The following is a 14,765-nucleotide window of genomic DNA, read 5'->3' as shown; positions in this document are numbered from 1 at the left end:
AGGTCATCTTCAATTGTTAAAATTTCATTGCGTATATTACGTATATTTTCCTATTACAGGTGCGGTATACCAAAACAATAATATTAAATTTTCTTATAGCATTTTCAACCATATTAAAAAAAAATAACTTTTTTAATTTGTAATTGTTCTCATATTTATAATGTAAGTACATAATATTTATTATGCGTATTGTAATTTATATACCCTACTATTTGCATGCTGATACATAAACCTATAACGTACAAGTGTATTATTAAAAATGTTATTAGTAGATTAAAAAAAAAAACTCATGTAATATACCTACATTTCTAAACCAGTATAAATTTTAATTCATTTGAGAATTAACATTTAAAAATTTCATTCACCATAATATAGGCTAGTCAGAATACTAGCTAGAATTCTCCAATTTATTAGTGACTGTTATTAAAATGTTATTTATATTTCTTTTAATGGATATTTTATAATTATTTAAATTTACACTAAAGTCTTTTAAATAAACAGAAAAACATGTTTAGATACTTTAAGGGGCCTCGCTACTGCCGTCAATTTGAGCTCAAAAGACGTTAAGTTTTGTCAAAATTAAAGTTAGTTTAGGATGTCCGATTTTGTTTCTGAAAAAAAATCTGAACTCAGCAGAAAATTGTCTGTAGATCGTATGGCAGACCTTGTAAAAATTAAATCTTATATTCTAATAAAGTGGTAATAAAAACATGAAAATATGCATTTTTTGATTTTTCAAATCATAATATTAAATTTAAAACCGGAAAGTTTCGTACGATTTACAGACATTTTTTTGCTGAATTTAAATATTTTTTAAGGGGCCTCACTACGGTTATTATTTAAGGGACAACATTTAGGAAATTCATAATCTCGTCTTAGCCACCCAAGATCTATATGTGTTGGTTGTAAATGATTATTAGTGTAAGTCAATGCGAATACAAGCTGGAGTCACCGACGGTTTTTACTCTCGTACGCGCATGCAAATGTCAATAACTCATAGATAGCAATTCACTATACGAATTTTACGACAATTTACTTATTGATTTGAGAACATTAAAGATAATTAACGTTATCTGATCTTAATTCTGAAAACAGATAAATGTAGATCCAGGGGCGAATTGGTGAATTTTTAGTTTCTCAATTATATAACTAAATTAATAATAATTACATTTTTAAAACATAAAGATATTTTAATTCAAATTAATCATTTTTAAGTAAGAAAATACACCTTAATAACTAACTATAAGTTCTCTAAAAAGCAATTTATTCTTGTTTTTCAATAGTTCAATTACTTGGTTAGAATCTAAATACTCTAAATATCTTTGTTCGAAGCCATAAACATTATAAAAGCTTCTAATTTATCTTTGTTCATAATATTTCTCAAGCGAGATTTGATTCTTTTAAAATTGAAAACGAGCGTTCGCAAGCCATACCTACCCAGGTAACAATTTTTTAATTATAGAGGATGATAAATATGTTATAATTTTGATTTAACAGTCGATATTTAATTTTAAATGGATGGCTTCTTATTCAACACTTCACGTCCTTGTTGTTTATCTTACCATAACATAAACTTAGCTGTATAGTGTTTATTTCTAATTAAAAAAAATATATATATTTCCATGGCAATAATTAAATATTTAAAAATTAATATTTTGTAGTTCACTATTTAATAAATAATTATTATTATAAATTTATTTAATACGTATTAGTTAAGTGATAACTATTAAATATATTAGCTCATAGTTTTGATTATAATAATCAATTTATTTTATCTTATCACAATATTAAAAATACCTGGTAATCAATAAATGAGGCCACTTTTTCAACCAAAATATTGTTAGTAATTCAACAAATTCTCTTTAAACTGATAAAACTAACATTTTTAATTAATTTAATTAATTTTAATTAACTAATTTGATTTTTTTTTAAAACAGCCAATTATATCTCTTTTTAAATTTCCATTATTTTTAATAAATCATTTATTTTAGGTAAATATCTATCTAGCTATAAAATTTTAGCACAGTTTAAATCTGTTGACCGCAAAAAATGTGGTATTTACTCTGTGGAAGTTGCTCTTACTTTAACTGTTTCTAAATTATTAGAGAAATGCATTAAAACAAAATTTTGTTTCATGGTCCTTTAATATCTTTTCTAAATAAACATAATTTTTTTTTCACCAAAACAATTTGGTTTTAGCGTTAAAATGTCTACTACAAATCCCTTAATTAAATCTATTAATTTTATTCATAGCAATTTGGATAAAACAATTTAAAGTTCTTTGACATTTTCTAGATTTAAAAATAGCTTTTGACTCTGTTGACAACGAGTATTTTACAAGCCATAATCCTGCACCAAGTACCGTTTTCTGGACAACTCACCCCCACCACCACCCAACATGCATCCCACTTAGTTGAGATCCTAACGAAGCCAGGAATATGATTATCTAAGTCGTAGTGCAACATTTTGATTTTTAATTAATTATAAAACGATTCGTCTCTACCGCGGTAGTGCATACAAGACGTACCCGTGACGTATCGTACGTAAAAAAAAATAACTAGTCGGGGGGACTGCCGGTAGAAGTGAAAACTTCTTTAGGCACGTTGGGCACCCCGTAAGAAAGCATTTGCGGGTGAGGAAAAAAGTATGAAATCGCGACACCGCCACCGCCACCGAGAGTACATGTATATATATACTGTGGTATATACTGTTATACTTAAGTGTGAGCGTGTATGTGTATATATACTAGAACAATCTCACTTCGTTTTTAAAAATTTTGTAATTCTTAGGAAATAATGTACCACGAATTGTTTTATTTATCAATATAAAATACTATACATAATTATTTCAGTTATTTTACATAAAAGGAAAAAAAATTACATGTCAAAATTATTACAAATATGCTTTACAAAAATGAGTTAAAGTACACTCAGAAAAATCAATTTCCATCCATTATTTCACCAACTCTTGCACCATCATCACTGCCAGCATCATCGCCAATTTCTAAAACTGATACAATCGGTTTATGGTAGCTAAAGTATGATACAAACAATTTTGATTCGAATTTATTCAAATATCTTGTAAAGACCGCATCAATAGTAGTTATGTATCTTGTTGTGCTAAGATTGCGATCATTTGACATGTTCAAACCAAATTCATTTTTGAAAAATTCCAATAATGGTAGATTTTTATCGTCTGCAAAGTTTATATTGAAATCCCCACTCAAAATCATTGGCAAACCATCGAAACTTTTTCCAATTTTTGGTGAAGCAATGCAGATGCGCCATGAGAATAAATAAATAAATTTTCATAAAAGAAGTCTCGTATAGCACGCAATGAATTATTAGGAGAAATGTAAACGGCAACCATAATGATGAATTGATTATCGCCGCAGTGGCAACGACTTAATTACACATAAGCTGCGCGCGCAGCTTTGATACACTAATGTATATACCACAGTACATATATATACTGGCGGTGGCGGTGGCGGTGTCGCGAGATCATACTTTTTTCCTCGCTCCGTTGTTTCTTATTAGTCGACTTCGTTAATATTCATAGTCTCTTAAATATTGCGATCGTCTTCGTGATCATTGAGGTCTTTGTTGGTCGATTGTTGTATGTTGCGATGAACAGTCAGTTTCATTGTACAATATATATATATATATTTTATACTTATTAAAAAATGAAATTTTCAACAATTTTGTCTAATCATAGATAAATGCCAAAATGCATTCCCTACTTATCAGAGTACCTAACTAAGCGAGGCATATGATTATCTAAGTCGTAGTATAAAGTTTTGATTTTTAATGAATTTTAAACCGATTTGTATCTACCGGCATAGTGCATATTACGTCCACCCGTGACGTATGTTATTAAAATATAAAATGAATAAATTAATTTAAAATCAAATAATTGTGTACCATTAGATTACACACATCCCCAGCTACCATCCCTGCTAGTTTCATTCATAAAAAATTAAAAATCTCGTAGTCCATTAGCGGAGGGTGGAGTATGACAGAGTGCCGGATAATTACGTGGTATTTTATACAAATTTAAAGCTCAATTTCAATATTATTGGTCGAAAAGCATAAGACATTAAATTGATCCCCGTAGCGAACTACGTAAGTTGTATAATTTTGATTTGTCGAAAACGTATTATTTAGGTTTTTTAAAAACATCGTATACGTCAAATGGTTTTTAAAAAGTAAAAGATTTAAATCATAACTTTTTGGAAAAATGACAATCTGATTATAGTGTAGAATCCATCGTAGAATAAATCGACGTATATTATACCCGATAGAAAATTTAGTTGGGTTTCCGTGGGTACCACAAAAGTACCTTATTTCTTTTTTTCACGTACGTATAATATACACGAAAAAAATCCCCGTCTCTCTATCGGTATATATTATTTTTAATAATCAGTTTCTCAAGTTGCCTATAGCAAACCCCTTAAACTACGTCTCCTTTGCCTAGGTAATTTGTATTTTTTTAAGTACAGTCGTCACTCGTCACTATATAGACGGGGCGACATACACTGCGGCATACACTATATAAAATTCAATACACTATATAAACTATAAAGTAAATGTATATTAGAGTACTTACTACTTACGTACAGCACTTTCAAAGCCACCGCCATTACAAGGATGTATCAAACGATGATTTATTCTCCGTAAAAAACACACGACCACCGTAATTAACTATTCGGAAGATTACGCGCGGGATTCATTTTCCATAATAAATACGTGGCAATACGGCACTTATTTATAAAAAAGACTGTCCAAATAATCGTTCTCATAAACTACGTAGGTATACATACCTATTTTTTATTAGTTTACTCCAATTAATGCCCTGGGCATTCTGGTCCAACATTCCAGGAATTCGCAGACCGCCTTGTACTTGGGCAAATCTTGAAACAAAATTAAAAATATATTAAATTATTTAAAATTTATCTTGGTTACCACACACAAAACGCTAGATAGGTACAACAAAAAGAATTGAGTTTTGCAACAAAACATAATGATTAATTTCATACAAATTGATTTTAAATGAAAAAAAAATTGAGAACAACGCTTGACTAATAAGGCACAATGATGTAATACATTAATACATTATATTATTATAATATGATACGTATATAAAGTCTATATATAACGTTACATACGAGTTCCAATAGAAAAATCTATTTTGGCAACATTGAATTTCGGTTTGATTTGATGATTGACTTATTTTTTAAATGTTACCCAAATGTTTCCAAAGCTAAATGGAAAAAAAAATACATAATATAGAAGAACATAAGTTATTAACGTATAATATTTTATTACTACCAAAAAAAAAAAATATATATATATAATAATATAAACTATAGGCTGCTCTATAATATATTATATTATAATGGTTATAGATTATACGTGTGCCAGTCTTTCAAAAAATGTCATATCCAGGGCGATTTTAAGTTCCACCTGATGTAAACAGGTAAAAATAAGATCTCTGGTAAATTCTACCAGGGAAAATATCCAAGTAAAAATGGATTTGCAAATTTCGCCCAGAAAAAATAAATATTTTTATTAATTTTACATGACATGTGGTAATTATTTAATTAATGTGTGAAATATATATTTATTTAAATATACTTATAATGATTATACTATGTTAGATTCATATTATTATTAATATAAATAATATGATACGTTCACACATTAAAATATAATCGGTCCTGGAGGCCGACGAAATTCATATAAGCTTGCTCCTGTTGCTAGTTGAGGCATATACCGGACGGTAATGCCAATCCTACAGCAACCATTGCAAACATCGAACGCTGACGATCAATATCTGTACTCACTAAGGGTTTGCTCCTAGTAAATACACAATACAGTGGATACACAGGTTCGCTTCCCATATACTCATAACATTGATGAGTGGTTGTACTTACAAGTCTAGAGCTTGCTCCTAGTTGAAGAACAATACGACCACTGCACACTGCACAGGTTATCAAGTAAAACCACAGTTATCAACATTCGGAGAAGAACTACGACTATCCTGAAGAAACCACCGTCAGAACAGAATCAGCAAAACACGTGGGGCCAGAAAAATACTATAAGATTCACCATACCAAAAATACAACCAACATCACGCTATCCCTATCAACTGCGGAAATCCAGTGAACAACGTCTTAATACGTTAACGTCAACCATTATACAAATTCCGTAAGTCATTTATTATAACCATCTATGAGTTCTCCACCTAAAATATTGTGATCCCACAAAAAATTACTTGTAAAATTCGAAAGAATTATTTTAAAAGAGATACGATAGTATGATCAAAAAGAATAAATGTAACCGATAAATTGTTATTATTATAATATATATAATTATTTTTACCATAATAAAAGCAGCTAATATTTTATCAATCAAATGGAATTTTGTTACAATACTAAATATTTTATACATAATATATTAATTTAAATTGTTTAAATAAAATGGAGAATTCGCACTGCTGTATTGTACAGGTTTTAAATGTACCTATAGGTATAGGATATACATTGTCATTGAATAGGTCACTGTAATTATATAATAGATATAAATAATATTATCGTATTAAATTTAACTAAAATTAGAAATTTAGAAATATTGCATGCAATGCGAAGATGATGTTTTCTTCTATTACTATACTATATATTATACTATGTATAGGTATATAGATATATTGAACTATTTTTTAGCTAAAACGTGTATATTATTAATTAATATACCTAATTTTAGACAAGTATATTAAAATGTATTATAATATTATTTTAAATGTAATTTTTCGTGATATAAAATTGAGAACAATTTTTTTTTATAATTATTAATTACCTACTATACCCACTAAAATATATATATTTTTAACTATTTTAAACGCATTCAAAAAACTATATATTTGTGCAAACGGATCACCCTCATGAGGCGATACCACAAGGAAAAAAAAATATTTACAGGTATTCGTTCAAAAGATTGATTTTTAATATTCATAAAAATATTTAGGTTTGGAATATGAAACTAAAAATGTATGCTGTCTTTGAGAAAAGTAAGAAACTTAAAAGATAATTAAGAATATAATATATAATTGTTTTTAGAAATGTTATTTTGTCATGACAGTAGTAAAAGTTATGTTAAAAGAACATTTGTAAAAATAAAAAAAAAAAAATAATCACTCTGTACGTCTGAACAGAACATTGTAAATAACGCGTTATAATAATAATGTTAAAAACAAATAACCTAAACAAAATTAACAATAATATATATGTATAGTGTATAGGTAATTCTGATTAATAATATAATAAATCGATAAAATACGAGTATATGTAGTGTAAGTGTGTACCTAATGGCTGTTCAGACGTGGGCTGGTGAAAAAAGGCACGGGATACTAAATAATTTAAAGGGAAAATTTTGGGCAAATTTAAAATATTTTATTTTGTTATAAAAACATAAAAATCGTAAACAGTACTAACAAATATTCAATCATAATAGTACAACATTACATAAAAAATTTTCCTAAAATTCTAGTTGAATCAAAAAAAAGGTAAAAATAAATTGATGGTCTGTGATTACACATTCGGATATTATATTTAATTTATTTAATTACCTTAAAAATATCATAAATGATAAATCTGATTTTAACAATTGCCATATTGTAGATACATGACTAAATAAAAATAGAAAGATATAAGTCCAATACTCATATTGCAGTTAATAGTTATACATTTTTATGTTAACCTCCCGTACAATAATTATAATAATATTAATAAAAATAATGCAAGCATTAGTTTAGTAGTACTATACAATATATTATTTCCTTAGTAAAAGTACAATATGAAATCCATTTTCTTTCAACAATGTCATTATTTTATTTAAATAAATGTTTCTTGGATCAAACCTAACTTTGGAATTATTTGCAATAATTGATTGAATAGGATGATGCTCTAAAGATTTTAATTTAGCTACTGTGTTATAATTTTTATTTGGAAGTGCAATATTACAAAAGCATCAAAATGTGCTTCAAAATCAACTTTAATATTTTTATGTTCTTCCAATTTGTACACATATTGAATATTGATTCAGAATAAGGACCACCTATTGTATTAATCAATGTGTTTGAAGTTGACAATAAGGGAAAGAGTGTAACAGATTCTAAAGATTGTAAACAATTCCTCATCACCTCTTTCTTTTCCAACTTCAGTGACTTGTTCATTATCTTCATTCATTCCTTCAGATGTGCATAGTATTTAATGAAATAATGCAATAGGTTCTAAATTTGTAACAAATGTCTTATACATTTTTTTCCTTCCCGTTGATTTTAATAATTTATAAGAACTTATCATGATTAACATTTTTATAATTAGATAAGCATTGTACCTATTACAAAATGCAATGCCAACTGGTGATATATATGAATCAAACACTATTTTTTTATTTTTTTTTTGTCATTTGCAACTAATTGTAATAACTTGTTTTCTTTAATTTTTCTATTTTGGCTACCAATATCTATTCAATTTATTTTTAATCTTCCTCATATTTTAGCAATAAATTGTGTGAAATAATCTAATTTTAAAATCAATGCATTGAAAATAAAGTACCAAATTTACAGGAACACACACACGTAGAATACATATAGAATGTACTAGTGTGCTATGTGTTCAATGTTGTACGTAAAAACTAAAAGAATCAATTAAATTTTGTTTTAATATTAAACATAATATGGTTTATTGAATTACTAGTTTGTTACACCTAATAAATTGATCTATTATGTTTTTTTTAAGAAAAGAATAAAAAAAATAAATAAAAACGAATATACATTTACTTGAGAATAAAAAGTAAATTGTGCAACCGGCGATCATACTTATTCTGTGCGTTTTGTTTAAGAAATAAAAGGTCAAAACTTAAAAGTAGCATACTGCGTCTGCGAAGACACATAGACGCCCACGCCATGGACTATAAGTAAAGTAACCCGTCGACTGTCTACGGGTCGTTCCTTATCTATGTTTTTTACAATACAAGGCACGCGGCGATGTTCGACGACGGAGGATATAAATAATAATTATTATTATAATGACAGGTAGAATGTTTATTATACGGGCTAATGAAATATAGACTAAAAACAAATATAATAATCGCTAATCGTTATTGTCGTCAATGACGTGACCAAAAGCAGAACTAATTACCACAAACTTAAATATTTTTATTTTTCTTATTTAAAAAAATCTCCCCATCATTTATTATTATATTATTATAATGATTTGTAGATTAGTATTAAGGAAGTTTTTTTTTACTGATAATTACATAACATAATTTACCTATTACTACAATAATTTTATTACGCTAACAACGTTACAGTTGATTTAAAAAAAATTAGTTTTTGTTTTAGCATGTAAGAAGTACCTTTAATGGTTTTAATACCTAACATAATAATAATTGTTTAATTATTCAATTACACAAATAAATGATTTTAAAACTTTATTTTGGTACATTATTAAACAGCTTATAAACTTGTGCGGGTTTACATTACATTAATTATTGTATTAAATAATAAATTAATAAAGTAAATACTTAAGGGGCCTCGCTACTGCCGTCAATTTGAGCTCAAAGGATGTTAAGTTTTGACAAAATTAAAGTTAGTTTAAGATGTCCGATTTTGATACTGATAAAAATTTGAACTCGACAGAAAATTGTCTATAGATCGTATGGAATACTCTGTAAAAATTAAAACTTATATTCTAATGAAGTGGTAATAAAAACTTGAAAATAGAAATTTTTTTATATCATAATATTAAATTTAAAATAAAAATAAAAATCGTAATGTTTTGTACAATCTACAGACATTTTCTGCTGAGTTTAAATATTTTTTCAGAATTAAGATCAGACAACGTTAACTAACTTTAAACTTTTTAAGTGGTCGAATTTAGGCAATATTCGATTAAAAAACTACCCCTTTTAACATCTACTCTATCTGGTTATTAACCTATTTCTTTATTGGCTATTTTAAAATAAATATTATTTATGATTTTTATACTTATTTTATAAATAATTGAGCTACCTACAACTATATCAAAGAATTGTAACTTTCGCCTTTAATATGTATATTAATGTTAGTTAAAGTAATTTAGGCATCACATATTTTATATTGATAGGAAAATATATATTTTAGGGTAAAGGATCCTGTTGCATCCCAGCCAGTCCGTTATTAATATATTATAGATTATAGTCATTACTCATTATTATAGCCCCCGTCTGATAGATCGATCGGTACCGTTGAGAACAAACATTTAAATTCGTTGAATAAGCTGAATTCAATGTAAAATATTATGAATTTAAATTTTATACATAGGTAGTAGGTTCATACAAGACTATAATTATTACTGTCACTTTGAAAACATATTATTTTAATTGTTAAATTGACATAATATTTACTTTCAATTTTTATGTTGGTTACCAAGATACGTACTTAATTTTGATATTTTATAAATGACTACCCAGTATTGTTTATTCCATTCAATGTTCACGACAGGTTTATTTATAATTTATTTGTTGCTGTAGTACTTCATAGTTGTTTGTTTGAAATGTAACAATTTTGTAATTTATATTCCAGAGTAGTAATACAATTTTATTTTCACAAAAAAAAATAGTTTGACCTGATCCGTTGATACGGTATAGAACTTCTTTTTTGAACATCCTCAACATCTACCATCCACCAGGTCGGCCCACCGCGGATCGAGGCCAGATCGAAACCACTGTTAACGTATCAATTGGCTCCCGCAGAGGAATCATCACCTTGCAACATTGTAAAGATAAAATGAGCGTACAGGAAAACGCCGGAAAATGGCAACAGGTGGTGGACTTGATTGTCCAACTCGGGCTGGTGACAAGGGACGCCGACGCCCCGGGAACGACCGCACAAGTGGCGAGGATGTCCACTACCCAAATCCTCCAGGACCCGGTGAGAGCAGCCATCTACCACCGGGGATGGGAGGACAGGACGGCAGACATCCAGTGGACTTTGAGGAGTCAACTAGCAATCGGTCCACTGCAGCCACCCACGCCGAGGTCGGTCAATTACCCAACGCCGCAGACGCCACAACAACACGCCGCGGCCAGAACGGCGAGGGTATACGACTTCGTGAGGCCCAGGGAGTCGACAAGGGTACCCAGAACGTCACGGAGAGCCCCCACGCCGGAGGTGAGGTTGAAGACGGAGGCAGAGCTGGCAATATTTAAACGTAAGTTCCAGCAGTCGACAGAAAAGAGGAAGGCCGCCCTGCTCGCCGCAAGCCAGCAATCGCCGACCTCGGACCTGGAGGCTGCCAGCGGACGTTCGTCTCGACCAACACCACTTGCGGCAATGGAGGTGGACCAATCCACCAATCAGGAGCCAGGACGCGACCTCGGAAGACCCTTCTCAGGACGCCTGGCTAGCCGCTCCCGGTTTGTTGCTGTAAGGGCTGCCGGATTAGGTTAGTATATACGACAATCCATTTTTCACTTCGGCCACATCATCCAGCCGGCCATAATGGGCACCGATAATATATAATTGTATATATTATTTATAAATTAATAAATATATTATGTAAACCAAGATAAGAGAAAAAAATTGATAAACACAATTTATTATTATTATTATTTATAATTAATGATATTTTACTTATCAATTTATTACCAGATTGTATATTTATATATTATAATATGATATTTAAAATAGGTGTATCTGTAAAAACAATAATAGTTGAACATAAAATGTTTTTTATTATTAGTTTCTGAAGTGATGAACATAATAATTTCGAATATTTGTTTGCTTATATACTATAAAATCCAAGTATTATTATTATGAAAATATAAATATTGTATACCATGATTTTTAAGGGGTTTAAACTAGGCAATTAAATTGAAAAAGGAGAGAAATAAAAATTTAAAATCATAAATAAATGTGTTACATGTGGCATCTTTTTATAAATATACTTAAATATTAAATTTTAGCTTATTATAATGCAATAAGTGTAAAAGTGTAAACATTTAATAATATAATATTAATGTAAAAAAATAAATAAATAAACAATACCAAAATCCAAAAGTTAAATATTTAAAAAACAACTATTTTTCTCTCAATGTAATAAAATTGTTAATAAACACTTTATCCATTTTTTATAATTTTAAAAAGGATAATTTTTGTATCAAATAAAATCGTAATATTTTAATTTAGCTTAAGACTATAGTGCCATATTTAAATATATGCTCATATTTTTAAAATTATAAATAATCATAGTGTTCTAATATATTATACTATAGCAAGTTAAATATTATTACAGATAAACTATCTTATTTTATACATTTCAAACTACAGTAATAGTCCTTACCAGCGGTCTTAAACTTTTGCAAAACACGGATCCCTAACGGAAAATTAAGAAATCGCGGATCCCTTGCCAATTTTTCTTTTAAAAACTTTCTTTTTTTTTTACAAAATATCTCATATTATCATAGAGAATATTTTAATACTTATTTTATATTATAAATATAATATTATTATTTTTTCTAATCTCTACAAAAATGTATGCAAATTGCAAGTACAAGAATTTTCGAAACACCATTAAAGAAAAGGGAATATTAGGTAACTGCTCTGCTGTACAGTAGGTGTTGATTGTTTTTTGACCTCGTCATTGATTGAATTATTACAATGTATGTGTTATAATTTAAGTCAATGATAAATTATTGCATACGAACAATTATTCTGAGTCAAGTTTGCCTAAAACACTAAGCATTTTTTATAATATTTTTTTATAGCTATTAAAGTTATTTATTTTACAATTCATAATTTTTATTATTGATTTTTGTCGAAAACATTACATTCAGAAATGTCATCGTGTGTATAAAATATAATAACGTACACTAAATGTTTCAAATAACCACGAATAATATTTTTAAATTATAAAAAAATAACTACAATTGTGATTCTTTATTAAATAACTAATTTCGTCTATATTTGATCTTTAAATGCTTATAAAAATAGATCGCATGTGAATCTTTAATATTTTTAAATGACTATAACAACTTGAGGAACCTTGTATAAAGTGTTCAAGGTTTTTAACCGTTCGAAAATTTTTATTTGTTATGGTGTAAATTAAATTCATACCAAATTTAATTATAATAAAATAATTTTAATATTATTCAAAATATAAATGTAATAATAAAACAATCTACAACGTGGGTTTGTTTCTACTTGGAACGGTTGTTATTAAATTTAAAATCAAAATATAAAAACAAAAAAATAAATCTGAAAGAAACTATTTGTACCTATATAATACATATATTGTGTGTGTGTGTGTATTGCAGACCTTCAGGATTTTAAGTTAATATAATAATATATTATCGGTATCAACATGAAGTTTAATGTTTTTTTCTATCGTTTATGCCCACTTTATTACCCCATTAAGCATTGAGATATGTATCAGAAAGTGTAAACTACTTTTATAATTTATAAGTCAGGTATTATTTACATATTATAATGTATTTATATATTATACAGGTACGTTTAAAATGGGTGGAATTTATTACCTATATTTACTGTGACATTACAGGTACTACGGCTTACTGTTAGTTAATAGACAATACTCATTATAGCCATTACTCATTTATAAGCATAATAAATAAAGTACATTCATCGCGCCGATCACAATCTAAATAATATGGGAAATATGATATCCTCGTCATCTCGCGCCGATGTGCCACCGTCAGAAACGTAAGAACGCCACTGCGGAGTCACACTGCGTACCTAGCTATTATCTCTATAACTATTTTTGGTTGATCGACGACATTTTATAACAATAATCCTTTGGCGACTCGCTATTATACATATTTCTCACGACGTATTCACCGGGTTATCGAAAAAATAAAATTTAATAATATTATATTATTACATAAAAATATCGTACTTCGACGTAGGCGTGTAAAATAACATCGTTGTCGGTAAAACTAATAAGTGTCTCGTTATATTAAGAGGATGCCAGCGTAGTATTTGTTATCTCTCTCTAACCCACGCGCAACTTTGCAAATTTTACGTTCACAAACATAACAATAACCATATTAATTTCTCAAATTAGAGTGAAATGACCTATTATAGAATTTAAAGTCAAAAACATTATCTAGGGCATCTCCTAAGCGTTTTGCTATATTTTAATTTTATAGCGAGTTATGAGTTTTTTAAGATGTATATTTACAATTTTAAAATACTCATAACTCGCTTGGTCGAAATTAATATGGTTATAGTCTTTTTTGTGAACGTAAAATTAGCTATGTTGCGCGTGGGTTAGAGTGAGATAACAAATACTACGCTGGCATCCTCTAAGACATAATACAAATCCTCTCGTGTTCATCGCCGTCGTTTGCAGGCGCTAATCTAGTGCGCGGTCACCGCACCTCGCGTAATAACATTAATATTATTATCGTCCGCGCGAGACGCGTCGAATCCTGCAGGAAAGGAAAATCGTTTACATCCGCCCCGCCCACCACCACCCGTCTCGCAGACGGTCGTGACAACAATAAGATCAACAAAATCATAAATAATAAATTTTAACAAATACACCTTGACAATGTTTTTAAATTAATGAGATGTTTTTTATTCTTCCTGAAAAGTAGTCATTTTGGAGTTACGATAATTGCGAATTAAGCCGACGATATAATATTATAGTAGTTATAAGGTATAGTAACGCGCGCGCACCAAGTATAATAATAATAATAATAATA

Source organism: Rhopalosiphum padi, chromosome 3, assembly GCF_020882245.1.
Source record: "Rhopalosiphum padi isolate XX-2018 chromosome 3, ASM2088224v1, whole genome shotgun sequence".
Classification (NCBI taxonomy): Eukaryota; Metazoa; Arthropoda; class Insecta; order Hemiptera; family Aphididae; genus Rhopalosiphum; species Rhopalosiphum padi.
This window is presented reverse-complemented; position numbering follows the sequence as displayed.